Genomic DNA, 8,824 nt, shown 5'->3' on the forward strand with positions numbered 1-8,824 from the left:
TACGGAGAACCCCCTCAAAAAAAGGCAATTTCCTCACAAGCCCTCAAAATCAATATGGTAGCAGCACTGCAAGACATATAATCACACTTTATCTTCATACCAGTTTGTAGGAAGGGACAACATACTGCTCACTGTGGCAATGCACCATGTTCCCTTCTAAGAATATCTGTATTAAAATCAGAACAGGTTCTCACATGGTGTTCACACATAACTAATTTTTCATGCATTTTTAATTTTTCAACAAGAAAGAATCATTACTTGGCAACTGGTTCCTGTTTTTTTCTTCTTTCATTCATTCAATTAATTACTGTGAAGCTTGGAGAAAATATTCAGCCTGAAAGTGTTTGTTTTTTTAATCATATCTACTTCTATATTTATTTTCATATCAACAAAACAAATACCATGTAAGAATGGAAAGGATTTTGACACAACTTTTCTTATGGATTCTTGGATTGGCTTTGCCCGAAATTAGATTTCTCTGGAGTTAAGAATCTGCGGTTTTCATATTTCAGTCATGCCTTATGAAGAGGAAACACAAATAAACACACATCATTGCTCGTGGATTGCACCCCAGTTTTGCTCTCATTATATCATAACAGTCTCTGCAATTAGGCCTCATTATATCGCCCACCTTCTCACTATGTATTCTTTTGCAACACCACAATGCGTGCAACCTTGATACGTTCAGGTACCAAGAAAATTACTTCAATTTTGGCTGTGACATTCAGCATGGCCGGTCGCCAGATCGATAACTTTATAATGATGCCCTGTGAGGATTTTGATAGAACTGGGTAGGATTAGACGTTTGCACACCCTTGCTTCAGCTCCTTCTCACAGATTCTGAAGCCACTGAAAGAGACCGCCGCCATAATCCAGATTCAAATTCGAGCCACAGTTTTCTCAGATAAAATCTCAACCTATATACCCTTTTGTCATTTCCACCCAGTTACATTACCAGCTCTATGTGTAACACCTGAAAGGCTGAGAGGCTGCTGCCATTTGATCATGCAAAATGAATGAACATAAACTTTTTTTTATGAACTGAGCTGGGTGTTTGTTCTTGTGTGTGTACTGTATATGGACTTGTGTCTGTGTATGCTGTGAGGGAGGATGTGGATTACAGCTCTGCTACCTCTGTCTAATGAGCAGAAACCTTAATCCACACCTACCAGCTACTAATGCTGAGCCTGACTCACCTCACATTCACAAAGTAGCACTGAGTATCAGTGTATCAATGGCAGCATGTCATATGTACGTGAAGTTTGTTATCACATCATGTGAAGGTCAAACTAAAATGAAAGGTCCTTTGCCCTTTCTTCATTTGTGTAGTTACTATGGATAAAAATGTGATGCTATAATTGTCTTCTCCAGGAGGGGTTTGTTGATAGTGGTAATTTGCTGAAAAACGTGTGTAGGCGGGCTGTTAAAGTTGACCTATATCACCTAGATTCCAGCTGAGAGGCCGACGCTGTTTGCCGTTGTTTATGATTTCAGCTCTCCCCATTAGCGCGACCTCTTTGAATTTTTTTATTGTGACCAAGATACTGAGATTAACATTTTACTGTTAAAAAATGAACAATTCAGTGATCTCTGGAGAGCAAAGTATTTCATGGCAACACTGTTTCTAAAAGACCACAAACCCAGTTTGTCACTTTTGCATTGCAATGTCTGGTTATTGTACTTATCGATTGACACACCCATACCAGTATATCTGCCTGCAAGAAGCTAATACTGGTCGATACAGTGGTCTGGACAATGTATTACTCTGCTCCCTATTCCCCGTATTGTGATTCATATTGCAACATAAAGTGTGTGGGGGGTCTCAGGACCTGTTGCTCTGAGAAGACCTGTGAAAGAGTGCTAGCTCGACACGCCATCCTTTTTATAATGTGTAACAAACATAGAAACACCGAACTGAATGGCTCATCCCAAAACGTTGAAAGAGGGCCAGACGGTTTGAATTCACAATCAACAGAAAATACTATGAACTCGTACACACAAAAGAGAGATCACACACATGCACTCCTGCAGACTAATAAAACAAACCAGCACACACACAAACTGACATCCACGCCCTTGCTCACAGACTTCTCTCTCTCTCACACACACACACACACACACACACACACACACACACACACACACACCTGATCTGTCAGCCCTCGTGAGAACCCCAATACAAGTTATCATATCGTTCAGCCAACGCGACCCCGCTCACATACACGCCATTTTATTTGTCCTTATAATTCCGGCTTACTGCAGCTGACAAGTGTGGTGTCCTTTTATACACCAGCTGAGGGGGAAGAAAGTGCTGACATGGACACTTGTCCCATGAATTCCGTGCCAGTAGCGAGAATCTGCTGACGCCGCCAACTGTCTCAGGGAGAAATCTCAACAAAGAAATGAAATTAAATGCCGACAACTTCTTCTGTGCCTCCTGGAGTTACGCTCCGGCTTTAATATTTCATACCTGCCTCGTGCATATCGTTTCATTGACAACTGCGTGACCTTAATAGAACTGGGTTCATGGAATCAAGGAAAAAGACAACATGACAGAGTGTCCTCATTTCTGTGGGGAGCTCTTTAATAATCCTGAAGTAATAGAGAGCAAATTGCCTTCTTCAAATATTTATTCAGGCTGTTAGTTTTTGAGAGAAAAAGGAATGTGTCATACATTCTGGATGCCTCAATTAAGAGTAGTTTGTTGTTATACATGGCAATGTTTACAAATCATATAGAACCATTTTCCTCTTCTTTAGTTATCGAGGAGGTTTGCCAAAAACATGGTCTTCAAAACTATATTATTCAAAATTCTATTATTAGCAAGAAATGTTGAGAAAAACAATTCTGTATCTTATAATTAAACAAAAGCATGCTGAAGTAAAATCATCCCCTCTTTTGCCTGGCGAAGAAGGAGAAGCTACAGCCATAAAATGGAAAAATGCTTCTGCTTATTATAATTTCACACACACATGTCTTGTATTCCTGGAGTATTTGATGTTAAAACATATTGCAAAATCAGAGACACTAAAGATCAGGAAGAAAAAAAAGTATCACCCAGAGCTGGGTGAAGTGAAACAATGAAGTCAAAGGAATATGGGTCACTAATACCAAAGAAATATGGGTCACTATGTTGCCTGGAGTCTTGGATTTGATTCCTGAGGTTTGAACTAAAGGAAAAATTCATCCTAAAAGGAATTTTCACAAATATTGGGGCTTGATCAGACATTGCCATTTCAAAACATGACTGGCCATTTTCTCGCCAAAAGTAGAAATAAAAATAAGATATAATAAAAGTATAATTTCAAAAAAATATCATGATTTATGAAACCCAGCAGATGCTTTTCAAAATCCCCTTTGTGGGATTTTAGACAACCACAGTTTGTTTGTTGTGGTTTCCCCCTCAGGATGCTGCATGCTTTTCATTTATTTTACGTGATTGCATGACAGCCTTGGTGGAGAGATGAAAGGTGACCTTGGAGAGAGTGTGGCACCTTGTAGCTATGTGGGTGCATCAAAGATATCCTGTTTGCGTAGACTGTTTCAATTCAAATAGGATGGAATAATGCTGTAATGAATGAATTCTGCATTATATGAAGGAAATGTACAATGTTATTTACGCTGCACTTTCCCTTGTGTTTAATGAGAGCTCACAAGGCTTGAATCAAAAAGAACTGGGGGGAATAACTCATCTCAGATCTCACCAAAAACAAAGCCCTCGGATGCGTTTTGAGAGCCTGGTAGGAATAGTAAACCTGTCATCCTGATCAATATGCTGAATACATCAATCTACAGCATACCTGGAGATATACGTCTGCTTTGGCCCTACTTGTTCTCGAGAATGCCTTTTCAGATCCCCCATCAAATATTGGTAACTGACTCCATTTCTGACCTTTGCTTTTGGTATTTGAGGACTGAATATTTGTCCAACACATCCTCACACCAATACGTCAAACTACGCAGCTTGGTCAGAGGCACTAAGCTTCAAACTGTGACGCTCTACGGCGTGTCAATATACACTCCTTACATGCATGGTGTCTTTTCAAAATAAACTGCCGTCTTGACAGGAAGTCATGTTGATGGAATAAAACCACGTAGTGGGGGCAGGGAAAAGAGCCTGGTTGATGTTAACTTTACTGACTAACAACTCATGACATGAACAGAGGTCTGCGCTAGAGTGCAGAGCCGTTACGCATGGCCGTTCACTGTGTTCACCTTCATTAAATCGTCTGGAAACAACACCAGACTGCTACAGTATAACCATTCATACACACACATCAGACTGGCCGGTTATGACTCCATATTCTGCTTTTTTATGAAGAAGGTGTTTGGTTACAGGATGCAGCCTCTTTTCCAACAGTGGTTGCTCACAAATGGCTAAATTAGACCTTTCTGCAATAATCCAAAATAAAATGGAAAAATCACATTGGAGTTTTGGAGCCAGTGCTATGCGAGCTTCCTGAGTTGGCCTCTAAAAATATCCCTGAACCACTGAAACACCAATTTACAAAACGACATTACGTTCAGAAAAATACACAAATGAACAGTTAGCAACCTTTGTTTTTAAAGAAACTTTAATAGCTTCAAATTTCACGAGAGGGGTGAAATATTTTATGTCGTCGAACAAAAAGTAAAAAGCTTTTTCAGGCATCTATCCAAAGACCTGTTCACAAGCATGGTGGCTTGCACCCTGCAAAATGTGACCGGATGCAGTAAAACATCCTGGAATGTTTGGCATTCTGCATTTGAGATACGATGTATTGGAGCATACTACATCTTTTTACTGGCATACTAGATAACATAGGGGAAGGAACGCATAATCTATTGCACCTAAATGTCACTCATGTTACAAGACAAAGTTGATGATGTGGTACTACTGTTAAGTTAAAGCACATCTGGAGGCATCTCTCATTATAGCACATAATACAACAGACTAATGTGACTCTTCTGATGACGAAGAGTCACATGTAAGGGTTGCATGTGAGATACATCACAAAGGGTTGTAAATAGCAACGCTTGGATCCTGAGGGACTCCTGGGTCCAGTCTGATTAATGAGTAGATGCCACACAACCGGTTAGCGCAGTAATGGGACCATGATGGGAAATACTTGTCCCAAGTGGCAGCAGCATCAGGAAGAAGGAATATGAGAAGGTGAAGGAATAACCGAGGCTGAGACAGCACTTATGTGTGGAAGTGGTCCCATTGATACATTCCTTGGGACTACCTTGGATAAGATATTTCAATGTTGGGAAGAGCACAGATCTAGAAACAGATGCAGCACAAGAACCCTCAAACTAAAAGTAGAAAACCTAAAAAAAACACATGTAATATCTCATATGAATATAAATGTTTTAAACATTTCTATGCAGAGCGGCTGAGCTCTACTTCTCTATGTTCATTAAGCGAACAGCAGGACGCAGGTCAACATGTTCGAGTATATTCCAAAGTCAAGTACATCCATTAAAAGCATTTTATTCGAAACAAATTGTCAGTGGAGATGGAGAGTAGATGCTTCTTTCAGCCCTTTATAGACAAGAATCTGTGATACTGTAGATAGCGAAAGAAAGAAAGAGAGAGAGAGAGAGAGAGAGAGAGAGAGAGAGAGAGAGAGAGAGATTTGAGGAGAATTGGTGAGAAAGAGCAAAATTGTAAAGATGTAAATTCCCCAAATGTTTCTCTGTGATCCAGGTGTGATTGTTAGCAACGCTTGGTGGTGCCTTGTTTGTCTCTCTCCTGCACTCTAAACTCTCCCTGTATTAGTCGAGATGCTGTAAAAGGGGGCTGACAGCAAAATGGATTAAATGGGGTTTGCTGACGGAATACATATCAAATCTGTGGGCATGCAATTGTGGGCTGTGGCATTTGCAAGGCTTATGACTTCTGCTGAGGCTGTGGATCCATCATGCCTTGCCTGCTCTCCTCTGCTCCTATTCGGATGTGGAGGCAAAGAGAAGGAGCAAAGCAAGAGGGGAAAAGGAAAGAGCTCTTGATCACCTGCTTTGTCTGAAGTGAGTCACCTTGCAAATATATGAATAGCAAATGCAGGAAAAGTAATCTGGAGGCACACTGCTACATCCTCCTATTTGCATACCTGCCAGCCCCCGTAGTTAGCTCCTGCATTTCAGGACTTGCCACCACAAATACACAGTGGTATGCATACATTTTCTTCCTTTTTTTTCTTCAAATAACTGTTACTCTTTTTCTATGTTGCTTTCCTTTGTCTCCTTCTCAATCCTGTCCATCTCCTCTATTTGCTTTCATCCACCCCTCCACCCTGCCACCTCGCTCATCCTTTTCCCTCTGTCTCCCTCAGACATCAGGGTGTATTTCCACCCCCGGCGGGATGCATGACAGGGGAGCAGGTGGAACAGAGAGCAAATGACAAATCTCTCCCTCTCTCTCCATCTCGCCCACTGTCCTGCCAGAGGCCCTCCTCAGCCTTCCTGACATCCTTCCAGCACCTTCCCATCCTATCTGACCACATTGATATTCAAATCTGCCCAAACTGCATTGCACCTTCTCTTCGCTGTGAAGGTCTCGCATAACAACCTAGGGAGAAAGAAGGTGGGCTAGTGTCCCCACCCTGATTCTTAATCAACAGCTAGACACATACAAGTGACAGAGCTTATGGTGTAGCTGGTGCTCTGCAGCACTCACAGGCAGCACACTAAATGGCCTACGATCTGTGATGAAATAAGATGAAGCTGTTTTTTAAAAGATTGTGAGACCGCATAAGTAAGAAAATGGTCCACCCTAGGGGCAAATAAACTCACGCTTTCTTTCCCAAATTTCAACCTAGATTATGTGTTTATGTGTCTGTTCACTTGTAGTTGGATTTGCAAGACACACACCTCAAAGAGAGATGCCAGAAGACAGGGAGAAAAGACTCTTTGTTTGTCTGCTGTTGTTGCTGTTATTGACGTGGTCCCACATGACGTGCAAGTGGAGCCAACGTCTCACATCTGGCCATGAGCTATCATTATCTTTGCCTTCTCCTCTCTGATGAATCTGCCCCAGCTCCTTGCTGAGGAGCTGGGCTTTATTTAATGGGCTCTTTCAGCCGTGGTTTGCTAGGCGGAAGCCTCTTACAAACCCATTTAAAGAAGGGTCTATGGATTTCATGGCTCCCCAGGCGCTCTCTCCTTCTTTCAATAAGGTGAAGTCCAAGGCTTTATCCATCCGTCAATGGGCCAGGGGAACAGTGGATGCAGCAGTTTTTAATCCTAGAGATGCCACTGTCCACTGTATGCTTGGCTGTTCCCTGATAGGAAGGCCTCCTTGCACAGTTCTCACCTGGGGACTTTTTAGTTCCTGTGGCAGAGCAGATTTATTGTTACATGGATGGGGATAAAGACTGGGCACCTTGGACACCGCCTGCAGACAGAAATGTGGATAAAACGATGCAGAGAGAGAGAGCAGGAGAGAGAGAGAGAGAGAGAGAGAGAGAGAGAGAGAGAGAGAGAGAGAGAGAGTTCAGTAGAAACTATGAAATACAAATTCAAATACAGAAGCTTAACCTTTTATTCATGAGAAGCCGCTCAAAGTGCTCTACATAAAACCTAATTTAACAAAACCAAGAGGCTATATCTGCAGGGCTGTACTTTGAGCTAAATGCTAACAGGCTCACCATGACAATGCTAACATGTTGATGCTAAGCAGGTATTATGTTTACCTATGTTAACTGTCTTATTTTTGCATGTTGGCATTGGCTAATTAGCACTAAATACAATGTACAGCTGCGGCTGATGGGAACATCATTGACCTGATGATAGGTCAGGGTCAGGGATCACCAAAGTTCAATTTGATCCTGAGAGAAATCTTACATCTTACATATGAACCTCATAGCATCCCTAGATGCTAGCATGCATGGGAATTTTATTTTTTACTTTTTAAATAAATCTGAATCGCTATTCTTTAGCAAAAGTAAAACAAAAATCACAATATCAAATAATAAACTGTAGTTCGAGAAATCTTGTATCTTGACATGAACTCTTCTTTCTGATGCACCAAACACAAAAGGCTCAGTTAATTATCATGCATGATACTAGTAATACAACTAATTACACTATTGTATTACGGGTTACGTGAATAAACATAGAAAATAAAGCCTTAGCTTTTCCAACAAGAGTGTGATTTGTGACACATTCATTTGACCATCTTCCTCTTGCTCAGCCGCTGGCATACACATTATTGGCTTAGTAGGTGAGGAGTGATCGATGCATGATTCAGTAAATTTGAGGCAAATAAAATGAGGTCAACATTTGCCCTTTGATAAATCAGGGGTTTGAAACATCCACACCACTATCAGAAATAAAAGTATTTTCTGTTCTCAGTCTCTTCAGTGCGCCCCAGAGAATTGCAGTGCAGTGGTTAATGGCATTATCAGAGGCAATCACTTCACTGAGGTCATGGGATGAGCACTTGAAAGCAATACAATTCCCCATGATGAGAAATTATCCGCTAGCACACACACAGAAACACACATGTAGACGCGCAATGGTATTTCCAATGTGCAAAATGACAAAGCACTTTACTATGAATAAAATCTGCAGAAAGCAGTGACTTTACATGTTGCACATATATGTTCAACTACACAAATCTGAATACAGATCAAATCATAAACAAAAGACGAGTAAATGCTAAAAATAAAAATGTTAAGCTATGCTGTCAATGTCAGTCAATCCTTTGATCTGTCGGTCCACCACTTTGGTCCAGATTGAAATATATCAACTAACCACAATGTCGTGAACTGTTTATACTGGGAACCATGCATGTCTATTATGAATCTGAGTGAGTTCGGTGATCACCTGACTTTTTCCATCT

Source organism: Taurulus bubalis (genome assembly GCF_910589615.1).
Source record: "Taurulus bubalis genome assembly, chromosome: 19".
NCBI lineage: Eukaryota > Metazoa > Chordata > Actinopteri > Perciformes > Cottidae > Taurulus > Taurulus bubalis.